Source organism: Natator depressus, chromosome 1 (assembly GCF_965152275.1).
Source record: "Natator depressus isolate rNatDep1 chromosome 1, rNatDep2.hap1, whole genome shotgun sequence".
Lineage (NCBI taxonomy): Eukaryota > Metazoa > Chordata > Testudines > Cheloniidae > Natator > Natator depressus.
This window is the reverse complement of record NC_134234.1, coordinates 44,950,703-44,964,345: the sequence shown is the minus strand read 5'-3', so window position 1 is coordinate 44,964,345 and position 13,643 is coordinate 44,950,703. Positions and strand designations below refer to the sequence as shown.

Below are 13,643 nucleotides of genomic sequence, written 5' to 3'. Positions count from 1 at the left end.
CTATGGGCTTGTCTATGCTACTGCAGTGCTTCTTGCTTCAGTGTAGACATTCACTACAGCAATGGGAGGAGTTCTCCCATCAGAGCTAATCTGCCTCTCCAAGAGGTAATAGGTAGGTCAGAAGAAGAATTTTGTCAACCTAATGCTATCTACACCAGAAGTGAGATCAAGTTTAACTATGTTGTGTATTTTTCAACTTCTGAGCAACATAGCTGGGTTGACTTAACTTGTGAATGTAGATCCTGGCCTAAATCTTGCAAATGAGACAGTCTGCTAAACTATTAAGCTGTCCTTCAAACTTTAAAAACTAGTAGATTTCATCCTCTCTGTCCGTGTTTTTATCATAGACTGGAAGAGTAAGGGTATGTCTACACTATGAAATTAGGTTGATCTTATAGAAGTCAATTTTTAGAAATCGATTTTATACAGTCTATTGTGTATGTCCCCACTAAGCGCATTAAGTTGGTGGAGTGCGTCCTCAATACCATGGCTAGCATCAACTCAGAGCGTTGCACTGTGGGAAGCTATCCCACAGTTCCCCCCAGTCTCTACTGCCCATTGGAATTTTGGGTTAAGCTCCCAATGCCTGATGGGGCAAAAACATTACCATGGGTGGTTTTGGCAGTCTCCCCTGTTGGCAGTCTCCCCTCCCTTCCTCCCTCCGTGAAAGCAACTGCAGACTATCATTTTGTGCCTTTTTTCCTGGCTTACCTGTGCAGATGCCATAGCATGGAGCCTGCTCAGCTCACCGCTGCTGTTGCGAGCATTGTAAACACCTCATGCATTATACTGCAGTATGTGCAGTACCTGGCTAAAAGACGACAGCACGAGGAAGATTGTGAGGAAAACGTGGACACAGATGTTCCTGAAAGCATAGGATGGGGCAACTGGGTCATCATGGTGGCAGTGGGGCTGGTTGATATAGTGGAACGCTGATTCTGGGACCCGCAAACAAGCACAGACTGGTGGGACCACATAGTCTTGCAGGTATGGGATGATTTCCAGTGGCTGTGAAACTTTTGTATGTGTAAAGCTACTTTCCTGGAACTCTGTGAGTTGCTTTCCCCTGCCCTGAAGCACAGGAATATGAAGATGAGTTGCCCTGACAGTTGAGAAGCGAGTGGTGGTAGCCCTGTGGAACTTTGCAACACCTGACTGCTACCGGTCAGTCGGGAATCAATTTGGAGTGGGCAAATCTACTGTGGCGATTGCTGTGTTTCAAGTAGCCAATGCAATCATTGATGTTCTGTATCAAGGGTAGTGACTCTGGGAAGTGTGCAGGTCATAGTGGATGGCTTTGCTGCAATGGGTTTCCTTAACTGTGGTGGGGTGATAGATGGAACACACATCCCTATCTTGGCACTGGACCACCTTGCCAACCAGTACATAAACCGCAAGGGGTACTTCTCAATGGTGGTGCTGCAAGCACTGGTGGATCACAGGGGATGTTTCACCACCATCAACGTGGGATGGCTGGGAAAGGTGCATGATGCTCACATCTTTAGGAACTCTGGGCTGTTTGAGCAGCTGCAAGAAGGGACTTACTTCCCCGACTAGAAAATTACCGTTGGGGATGTTGAAATGCCAGTAGTTATCCTTGGGGACCCAGCCTACCCCTTGCTCCCATGACTCATGAAGCCTTACACAGGCACCCTGGACAGCAGTAAGGAGCAGTTGAACTATAGGCTGAGCAAGTGCAGAAGGGTGATAGAATGTGCCTTGGATGTTTAAAAGCTCGCTTGCGCTGTTTGCTGACTAGGTTAGACTTCAGCACAACCAATATTCCCATTGTTGTTACTGCTTGCTATGTGCTCCATAATGAGAGAGAATAAAGGGGAAGATGTTTTTGGCATTCAGCTATGCCCTATCAGTGGAGGAGGACTGCATGAGCTCAGAAAACGTGTCATCGTGAGTGCTTTTTTTTTTTTTTTTTTTTTTTGCCTTATCTGCAATAACCTCGGACAGAGAGGATAGGGGGAGTATAGAAACATTTGCACCTGCAGGGGGATAAAAAGGAATAAAATTTAAGATGATACATTTGAGAACAAAAGGGAAACTTTCAGTGAATCAAGCAATTCACAGCGGACAGCACATGTGCTTTAGGTACAAGATCACATTTTGTCTTTTATATTGAGCGCCTGCTGGTATGGTGACATCACACACAGCTGGGCAACAGAATTCAGTGTTGTTTTTTTTTTTTAATTGAAACAGAAAAAAATTTTATTGTGACAATTACAAGAATTATCAAGAACCAAATCAAAGTATGCAACAAAACAACGCAAACAGAAGGTATAACACAGCAGCTTTCAGGAGGGAGAAGTGTTCAGGCTAGCCTGGGCCCAGAGCGGGGGGCTTGGTCTTCCACCCTCCTGACCTGGTGGCCTAGAGCGGGGGGGCTTCCTCGACACTCGTGGTCTTCCACCCCCTCAAGTTACCTAGTGCCGCGCCCAGTGTCACCGATTATCCCCCCCCGAGAGTGCCCGGCAAGATGGGCACGGCTGTGGGGTGGGCAGTTTGGGGCTGGGGGGGTAGACACCCACGTATTATAGGGCCCTCCTAGCAAAGGGTTAGACGGAGGGAACCGGATGGGGTCACCGAGCAGAGAACCCCGGACAGCGCCCACCGTTCTTCAAAGGTGTCAAGGGAGTCGGTGGTCGCCGCCCAAAGAAACTCCGCCCGGATACGTGAATGTACTGAGGATAGGAAAAAGGCCCTACAATCGCAGGACGTTTCATGAGCCAACCTCCTCTCTCTGGTTTTATAAATGGCTGTTTTTGCCAAAGCTAGGAGGAGGTTAACCAGGAGATCCCGCGACTTTGTGGGGCCATGGATGGGGAGTGTATAGATAAAGAGGTGGGGAGAAAAATGAAGCCAAAAGCGCAACAGAATATTTGTGAGGAGCCGAAAAAGGGGCTGTAATCTGGTACACTCTAAATAGACGTGTGCCAGGGTTTCCCTCACATTACAAAAAGGGCAAGTATCCGGGATGGAAGTAAACCGTGTCAAAAACACGCCCGTGCTCACAGCTCCGTGAAGGAGCCGCCAACTGATGTCTCCGACGGGCCTCGGGACCAAGGTGGAATACGAGCTGGCCCATCGAGGTTGCTCACCCTCCAAAGGTGGCAGGAGGTCCCGCCACTTTGTGTCGGGGCGGGACACCAGGGTGTGGGCGTGAAGGGTGTGAAGCGTGAGTGTATACAAATATTTCCGTGATGCAAGTTGAAAACTGACCGGTTGCAGTTCATGCAGCCGGCTCGCAGTGAAAGGGTGAGGGGTTTGTCGGGATCGGCAGGGTACGGGCCCAATGGAAAGGTCCGGCGGGCCCGGGGTAGAGGATGGGCGTGGTGCGCCCTCGCGCAAGGCTCGGTTGACATAAGCCCGAGCTGCAGGGGTCAAGGCGGCCTTCACCTCCTGAAGTACGCGCCGGGGAGTACGGGGGCTGGAGAGCCCCATGCGCCGAGCGAGCATCAGGGGATCCAGCCAGTCTCTCCGGTCATAGTCCAGGAGGTCTCCGACCTTCGTGACTTCTGCCAAGACCAACCTCTGGCGCACCGAGCGGGACTCCGCCACCTGCACACGGAGTTGGGGGTTGTGTAGCAGGGGCTCCGTGAGGAGATCTGCTCCCGCGGTGGCCGCCACGGACCTGGTCGTTAGAAACAGTTTCCAGGTCCGGAGGAGGTCCTGGTAGAAGACCGGCAGCCCGGAGAGGTCTCGCGGAAAACCTCTCGAACAAAGGTAAAAGAGCTGCCGGTCGTATCGGAGCCCCTGGAAGCGGCGCAGGAAGGCGTGCGCCAGTATGCTCCACGTCGAACTACCTGCACTGTAAAGGAGCCTCTGCAGGGCCTGGAGGCGGAAAACGTGGACCTGAGTGTATAGACACTTCAGGCCCTGTCCTCCTTCCTTCAGGGGTAAATGAAGAACTCCAACAGGGGCCCAGTGCATTCCCGACCAACAGAATTCAGTTTCCAAGCAGCCATGGTGAGCCAAAGGGTACGCTGGTTTGGCTTCTAACGCCTTAATAACAGGTGGGAATGTTTTCAAACTGCAGCGTCCTTCTTTCCCATAGTAAGCAATGCTGGTTGGGTTTGCCATTTAAAAGGAGAGGCTGTGGTTTTCGGGTGGATGTGCAGCACACGCCTCCCACCCCCAGTCTGCATGGCTATTTGGGATAATCCCTTCACCCCTCCCCCTGCCACGTGGCTATGGTATGATCCCTTTTAGCCAAGCACAAACAGCCCAGCATGAATGGGGTCCTTTTACTGTTCCCTTGCAAAAATTCCCCTATTTCAAGCAGATGACTGAATGATATCACTCCCCTGAGGCTAACACAGAAAGATAAAGATCAAATGTTGCTTGAATGCAACCAAAACCCAGGACCATTTGCTGCTATGCTTTGTGCTGCAATGATTCCAGACTACTTGCTAGGCGTTGTAAAGTGGGGAATGAAATAAGGCAGCCCTCACCAGAAACCTTCTGCAAAGGCTTTTGCAGTAGAGCTTCATGGAGATGTCCCTGGCGGATTCCCGCTCCATCCCCAGACACATTAACAGACTTTTCCAGTAGCTGTACTGGCTGTGAATGCATCCCAAGTCTTCAGGGCAAGTCATAAAATATCAGGGTTGGAAGGGACCTTAGGAGGTCATCTCGTCCAACCCCCTGCTCAAAGCAGGGCCAGTTTCCAGTGTTTGCCCCAGATCCCTAAATGGGCCCCTCAAGGATTGAACACTCAACCCTGGGTTTAGCAGGCCAATGCTGAAACCACTGTGCTGTCCCTCCCCCCGAACATTAAACTCTGTTGCTTTTAAACCCTGTACTGTAGTTACAAATATGCACTCACTAGAGGTGCCTTCTCTGCCTTCAGGGTCGGGGATCCCGCCTTGGGAGGGTATTGGCTCCAGGGTGATGAAAAGGTCCTGGCTGCCGGGGAGAACGGCTTCACTGCTTGCCTGCTGTGCATTCTCCTCCTCCTCATCCACAAAATCCTCCTCCATGTTGCAGGAGACTCCCCCCTTGCAGGTGTCCATGGACAGTGGTGGGGTAGTGATAGGGTCCCCCCCAGAATGCCATGCAGCTGATCATAGAAGTGGCATGTGTGGGGCTCTGACCTAGAGTGACCGTTTGCCTCCTTTATCTTTTGGTAGGCTTGCCTGAGCTCCTTGACTTTCATGTGGCACTGCTGTGTGTCCCTGGTGTAGCCTCTCTCCACCATGCCCTGTGAGATTGACATATATTAGCATTTCTTCTTTTTGATCAGAGTTCTGCCTGCACAGATTCTTCTCCCCATACAGCAGTCAGATCCAGTGTCTCCCGTTTGTTCCATGCTGGAGCTTGTTTGCAATTCTGGAGGGGACTGCATGGTCACCTGTGCTGCTGAGCTTGCCACGCTGACCAAACAGGAAATTAAATTCAGAAGTTCCTGGGGCTTTTCCTGTGTACAAATTTAACTTTAGGCAGGAAAGCGTTCTTTCTTCAGTGTCTCCTGAAGTGCTTTTCTGATTTAAACAGCTTCAACAAGTAGCAGTAGCAATCTCCCCAAAAGTTTGTCCGAAGCTATAAAAAGGAGGTTTCATTATATTTAGCATATCTTCTATGTTTCTCTTTAGTCCAGTGTTGAATACTTTGGCTCATAGGTAGACTCCGTGGCTTGAGCACCCATGGGGGGGGGGAAATAGTGGGTGCTTGGCATCTACTGGCAGCCCTGTTGATCAGTTCTTCCTCCTCCCTCCTAGCGCCTCCTACCCGCCAGTAATCAGCTGTTCAGTGGCGTGTAGGAGGCATGGGTGGGGAGGGGGAGGAAGAAGCATAGCAAGGGCAGGGTGCTCAGGGGAGGGGATGGAGCAGGTATGGGAAGAGGCAGGGCTGGGCTTTGGGGGAAGGGGTGGAGTGGGGGTGAGGCTGGGAGTGAAGCAGGGGTCAAGCACCCCCAGGGAAATCAGAAAGTTGGTGTGTCTGCTTTGGCTATGATAGTTCCATCTACAGGCTGTCCTTGATTTTACGATGTTTGACTTACAACATTTCTGAATTGACACACTGATTTGACTTATGACAGTTGGTTTACACTTTACAATGCTTGGTCCCACAATGGAGTGGATTGCGGTTCTGAGTTACGACTTACAATGCAATTTTCAGGAACCAATTGTGTTGTAAGTCTGAGGACTGCCTGTATTTTATCAGATCAGGCCAGTCAACTGCTGAATTCCATTGTACATCTTGAGGAAGAATTAGTCTGGATCCTCCTGCTCTCTTCAGTGAAGCTGAAGCAAAGTGATTGTTATGGCAGCATTTTGCAATTTCAACATTTTCCTTTATCCCTGGGGTTGCACTTAAGTCTTTGGTTAAAACATTCATCAAATGAGTACTTACCCATATGTTGTAAGTTTCAGGTTCCCCTTCATCTCTTTGTTGCACTGTTCACATTTGGCGTATGTTCCTATTTTTACCAATAGATATAGGAGTTTCTTGAAAACATTCCCAAATAAGGTCTTTCTTACAACCTGTAGCCTGGCTCCCCCCCAGCCACAATTCCCAGGTGTTGAAATCAGCATTAGTGACTACACTCTGAAAAGTGTTCTCTTCTTCCCACAGTGTCCTGCTTTGACATCAGTGTCGCTCCTTTCTGGTTGCACACTCCTTCTCCCTTGTTACATAACTGTCATTGCTAGTCTCAGAAAAACAAAAGAACTAACAGTCCAAGACTTCTGGTCATGTCACCCACATGACTTTTTTTCCACTGCAGTAGTTTGTTTGGAGACAGAGGGAGGCAGCTGAGGAATTAGTGGATTTCTGTTTGAATCTCTGTTTGTGTTTATATACACACACAAGGAGACAGAGCAAGGCCATTTACTTTAAGTTCCTGGAAGCAAGGGCTGGTAGATACTGTGCAGATCAGTGTTTTTCTATGATCTGGGAGAGTAAGTTTCCATGGTGGGTGGAGCCAAAAATATTCATAATTTGAGGACTGAGCCAATCAAAGCTCAGGTAGGGAGAAGTTATAAAATAGGAGTATGAGACCTCCCAGGTGGTTCAGTGGGTGATCCTGATGAGATGTGATGCTGTTTCCTGGAGTCCGAGGCCAGGTCCCAATGCCTATGATGACATTGCCAGTCTGTTGCTTCCAGTAGCTAGGGTAACCACCTTTGTTAGATGGAAGTAAGGGAAAACCACATGAAAAATAAGGGACAATGCTTTATTTTAAGGGAAACACCATTTCCCTTAGCATATCATGTATTTCCTCTCCAGTGTACATTTCTACTGCCCTCAAGTATTAAATGGAAGTTTGATACTTATGTTTAAATGCTCTTATCAGTCTTAATACATGTCAATACATCTTAAAATGACGGACAGGTGGTCCCTCTGAGGGACAAATCAATAAAATAAGGGATGGGTGGCCTCTCTATCAGTAGCACAACCCTTGGGTCCTCCACAGGATCAAGCCCTTAATACAGTAAAATGTCCTATTCTGCCATATTTATAAACCTTGACAAATTCTGAATTCCTTACCCTTCCAAGTGAAACAAAACTAGGAGTGTCCGTAATAAGGGAAGGAAAGGAGGGGATTGGAGTGAGGCCAATTATCAATGGGGGGCTGTGCCTCCCCAAACAGCCTGGCATGCCCGCCCACACTCTATCCCCAGGCCCACTCGGAGTCTTGCAGTTCCCAGTGCTCTGCCCTGGCTGATTGCAATAAAAAATATTCAGAAGTCCAACAGTAAAAATGTAATTGATAAATACAACAAAATAATATACTAGTTACATTTTGATCACAACATTTTGACGTTCATAAGTAATGCCCTGGGCGGCCGCCTGGCGCACCGGGGCTCGGAGCAATGCGCCCATGCTGCCTGGGCGCCCAGCACTCTGGGAGTGGTCACCTGGTGTATTGGGGGTGCTGTGACTGCACCGCTGGGGATGCTGCAACTGTGCCGCCCGGGGCTGGGGGCCAAGGTGGGGCTGCTCTGGGCTCCTGCGGTGAAGGGGGGTTAGGTGGGAGGGCAGGGGAGCAGCTTCAGGCACAAGGGGAGGAGCTAGGGGTTAGCCTCCCCAACGGCTGGGTCACCGGCCACCCATGCCCCTACTCATTTTTATTGCCCTTTTCTGAACCTTTTCCAATTCCAATATATATTTTTTTGAGATGGGGTGACCACATCTGCACACAGTGCTCAAGATGTGGCATGCCATAGATTTATACAGAGGCAATAGAATATTTTCTGTCTTATTATCTATCCCTTTTTAATTATTCCCAACATTCTTTTTTGACTGTCGCTGCACATTGAGTGGATGTTTTCAGAGAACTATCCACAATGACTCCAAGATCTCTTTAAGTGGTAACAGCTAATTTAGACCCCATCATTTTATATGCATAGTTGGGATTGTTTTCTAATGTGCATTACTTTGCATTTATTGACAGTGAATTTTATCTGCCATTTTGTAGACCAGTCACCCAGTTTGTGAGATCCCTTTGTAGCTCTTTTCAGTCTGCTTTGGGCTTAACTATCTTAAGTAGTTTTGTATCATCAGTAAAATTTGCCACCTCACTGTTTACCCCTTTTTCCAAATTATTTATGAATACGTTGAAGAATACTGGTCCCAGTACAGACCTATGCGGGACACCACTATTTACCTCTCTCCATTCTGTAAATGGACTGTGACATTTACACCCCTAGGGTCAGGGCAGCACAGCCTAGCAGCCAGAGTCCATAGAGCCACCCTTAGGTGCAGGGCAGCATGGCCTAGCAGCCAAAGCCTATGGGGGTGGGGCACCTACCAAAGGGTGTGGCAGCCCCAGTACAGGGGCTCAGGGCCTCCCAACTCCAGCAGGTCCCAAATCAGGGCCCTAGTAGTGGCATAGCAACTAGCTACTGACTCAGCAGGGGGGTCCTACCAGAACACGCTGAGGTTTCCCAGGTGGGACATACCACTTGGTCACCCTCCCTGCGTCACTTTCTACCACAGTCTGTGTTGGGGTCTCCCTTGAGACTTCAGATTCTCCATGGTCAGCTGGGCCAGTCACCTCCTATGGCTCCTCCAGTCACCAGAGTTCAAGCAGGCCCAGGAAGGTTTAGATCCCTGGCATAGTCAGGGGCTGTAGCTAGCCCTCTGCAGGCACTTCCCAGACAGGTCCTTCCCCTACAGCCTCTAGCCCAGAATGAGCTGGGCTTCCTCCTTTTATACTGCTAGAGCATCTGGAGCATGCCTAGTCCCGCCGGGGACGTGGGACTTCTGCTGCCAATAATATGGGCTTAACCCTGTCTGGGCTAGTGCGGCGTAAGCAGACTCTGTCACACTGACCATTTATTCCTACCCTTTGTTTTCAGTCTTTTAATCAGTTACCAATCCATGAGAGGACCTTCCCTCTTATCCTATGACAGCTTATTTTGCTTACTTTGCAATCACAGAATCAAGCTTGCGTGGGGAGCAAGATAGATCCAAATGTCCAAGGGGGCTGTCTGTGACTCCATGGTAAGATCGTTCTAGAGCTTTAGCAGTTCACACTTGTTACTGGTTTGGTAAAATCTAATTATAGATCATACAGCCCGTTTGGGGTTTCTCCCTTGCTTTTTGACAGTCTGCCCTGAGATTGGCACTCTTGTTTGTAAACCACTCCAAACAGCGTGACACCCACTTTCAGGCTTCTAGCTCCCTAGCAGTTTCTCGGGTGGAGACCCATGTGTCTCTCCCTCCTGGCCAGGGTATCTCCAGGCTAAACAGTTCTAACAACAGAGTGATTGCCGACAGTTGTAAGTTACCAAACACCACTTCCTATAAAATCCTATTTTAGTCTGAAGGAAAAAGCACTACAGAGAAAACATTTAAAACAACAAAAGAATCTACACGCATGCTAATAAGCATACCAGAGATCACTCAGCCCTAACATGGGCTCTGGTAGGAGCAGTCCTTCATAACCCCACCCTGTAGGTCTGCTTGTGGTTTCAGGATCATCAGCTTCCTCTCAGAACAAGCACACACATGGCATGTTTAGTCCACCCTTTATATAGTTCAGGGGCCTTTGATCTGGAATTTCCAGGAGCAGGTAATTAGGAGACAATGGGTCTCTTCCCAGGATATAACTTCAAAAGGCCTCCCAAGTATCTCCTAGTTGCTCTTGCTGAAGTTGAATGTCTTGCTCACCTTGCACCAGAGGTTAATCAGAATTCTGTTGTGTTCCTCTAGATGCAGGACGACTTCTTAGTGCTGGCCATATTAATACATGTGAGGGTTAACTGTGATTCTAGTTGAGCAGTCTCTATGGACATGAAGGGGTAAATGCTAAGCAGCCGCATTTGAACCAGGAAGTTGCTTCTAGTTCCTGGGAAGCGAGTGGGAAGTTTTGGGATGGAAGGACTGGGAACCAAATCCCAGGAAATTGTGATACAATATTGCTGCACTTGCCAGTCCTGAATCTGGCAACCCAAACTTGAGCTGCGGCCATGTTGCAAAATGCCTGGGCTTTCACCTGCATCATATAAGAACGTAAACATAAGAATGGCCATACTGGGTCAGACCAATGGTCCATGTAGCCCAATATCCTGTCTTCCAACAGTGGCTAATGTCAGGTGCTTCAGAGGGAATGAACAGAACAGGCAATCATTGAATGATCCATCCCCTATTATCCACTCCCAGCTTCTTGGCAGTCAGAGGCTAGGGACACCCAGAGCATGGGGTTAGATCCTTGACCATCTTGGCTAACAACCGTTGATAGACCTATCCTCTTTGAATTTATCTAGTTCTTTTTTGAACCCCGTTATACTTTTGGCCTTCACAACATCCCCTGGCAATGAGTTCCACAGGTTGACTGTGCATTGTTTAAAAAAGTACTTCCTTTTGTTTGTTTTAAACCTGCTACCTATTAATTTCACGGGGTAACCCCTGGTTCTTGTGTTATGTGAAGGAATAAATAACACTCCCTTATTCACTCTCTCCACATCGTTCACGATTTTATATACCTCTATCATATCCCCTTTTAGTCGTCTCTTTTCCAAGCTGAAAAGTCCCAGTCTTTTTAAACTCTCTTCATATGGACACTGTTCCATATCCTTAATTATTTTTGTTGCCCTTTTCTGTACCTTTTCCAATTATGATGTATCTTTTTTGAGATGGGATGACCTGAACTGCACACAGGATTCAAGATGTGAGTGTACCATGGATTTATATAGCGGCATTATGGTATTTTCTGTTTTATCTATCCGTTTCCTAATGGTTCCTAACATTCTGTTAGCTTTTTTCAGAGAACTATCCACAATGACTCCAATATCTCTTTCCTGAGTGGTAACAGCTAATTAGGCCCCATTATTTTGTATGTGTAGTTGTGATTATGTTTTCCAGTGTGCATTACTCTGCAGTCACAGTGGCTCTGACCCACACCCTACCAGGGTTTGCAGACCTGAGTCCAGAGGGAGTCCTGACCAAATCAAATTAACTTCTGTGTGGACAGCTGGGAGGGCTTGGACTTAAACCTGAATCAGAGCCTGGGCTTAATGTGCTATGCAGACATACGCTTGCAGTCCAGAGTCTCACCTTCCAAAATGAAGGGTGACTTTTGGTCTCTGAAGCTATACCCAGTATTGACAACTTGAATTATTAAAAGATCATAAACCAGATTTCAAAATATCATAAGATTGGCTTTACACTACTTATATCTAAAAATACATTGAGTTCTTTTTATTTGTCTTCTAGTTTTTTTTAAACTTTAGGGTGTGCTCAGACTACGTTTTCAAGCTTTGGACTGCAACAATGTGATCTAGAAACTTATTTTTAAAAATGAATGAAAGATTAAATTCTCAAATAATAATCACTTGTATCTAGTAACTGGGGCCTTAAGTAAAATATCAGTTATCAGAAGACGTGCGATAAAACAGTGAGAATTGGCCGCACTGTGACATGCCACTTCTTTTCACTACGAGAGAGAGAGAAGTAATAATGGTGGATTAAAAAGAAGTAAAAGTGAAAATTAATAAAGGACAGTGATCTGTCCCTTGATCCCTGTGCGCCTCAGTTTTTCTGTCTGTGAAATGGGGATGATAATGCTCGCTTACCTCACTGGCAGTTGTAATTGATTAATTCATCAGTGCTTACAAAGTGCTGTGAAATCCTTTAATGGAAGGCATTCTAAGTAATGTAAATGTTAATACTATGACATTTCTGTCCCAAATCCTGAAGTCCTTACACCACATTCTCATTAACAGTGTTGCCAATCGCAAGCCTTTAGAAATCAAGAGTCCGGTCACTAGAAACCATGAGATTGGCTTAAAAATCATGTGATTTTTTTTTTAAATAATATGTGGGTTCTTTTTATTTGTTTTCTAGTGTCATTGCCTTCAGGGTTCACATTTTCAAGCTTTTCTCAGCAACCAGGAGGGCTAGAAGCATATTTGTTTTTTTAATTAAAGTGGAGATTCTCAAATAATTCTAAGAATTAAACTGGAGGCTTGAAGAAAAGCAACAGACATTGAGACTGGCAAGAAAATCATGAGAGCTGGCATCACGACTTAGGTCTAAATAAGGACTCAATAAAACCTAAGCAAGAATTTCAAGATTTGCCCCTTCTCTCACACATGAGCCCTGAGTGTCAGCAACACTGTTCTCAGTGAATTTACTCCTTAGTGGTAAGTTCATAGTTATTATCAGACATGTATGTGGCTTTTTAAAAAAACAAAATTATAAGTATAACCAGATAGGGCTATTAAACTAGCTGGCTATCTGCAAGCTCATTGGGGAGGCTACTAATTTTCCAGGGTAGAAATCTTTCAAGAGTGATTCAAAATGATTTTACTTTTTTGTTGACAACAAAGACAGCAGTGTTTAAGAACTGATTGCCACTGCACATGAACAATAGCTTTACAGTCAGCAAAAGAACAAAATGTGGCTAACAGTGACATAGGTTTCAATCACAGCAAAAGTAATAAACCAAACATTAGCACCATGTGAGACATATCAGAAATCAATGGTAAGCATTTTTTAATTACTTTACTTGTGTAAGCAGAGTCATGATGAGCTCTACCCTGACATCTGGTGGTGAGTCGTGGTGGGTTATGGAAAAGCACTTTAGGGGCTGATCTCATTTGCATAGGCACACCCACCCTGCCTAGATGGTCACTTTGGCTTCTGTAGGAGCCCCAGTTACTGTTATTGGGGCAGGAAGAATAAACTGTTATCCTGATTATGTGAATTAAGGACAGTGGAACTGTACTTGGCCTTTTGTTATGATGGAGGGACTCACCATCAACTAAGCAGTACTCGCTAGGTAAGGGACATGGGTTCCAAAACCCAGTGAATTGAGGACAGGTGTTAATACTTGGTGGTATGGGTCCCTGATGAGGGCCCTACGTGCCAATTGCACTCTCTCCATGGTGGAATATCAGAGCTAGTTTTGATTCCACTACGAGTCTAGTTACAGGTTGCTGAGCTGAATTCACTTTGGGCCCATGGTGTACCAGCACTGAGGCTCCTCTACTACAAGCTGAAATCACTAAAGAGCTGAAATTATTGACTGTTGTGTTAAGTAGTGGGGGGCCTGAAGATATATTGTGGAGCAGTTCGTGGGACGGCTGGTGGAGTGGAGCCCCACGGAGTGGTTGGGCAGTCGGCTTTGGACCATGTAAGGTGCCCGTTAACCCACACCCATTTCCACCCAGGTTGGGAGGTAA

General features: G+C 46.9%; 1 protein-coding gene across 1 annotated transcript in view; it reads left to right on the top strand.

The window, feature by feature from the left end:
• USP12 (ubiquitin specific peptidase 12) overlaps window positions 1-13,643 on the top strand; it is a 99,341-nt gene that overhangs the window by 758 nt on the left and 84,940 nt on the right. The window lies entirely within an intron of this gene.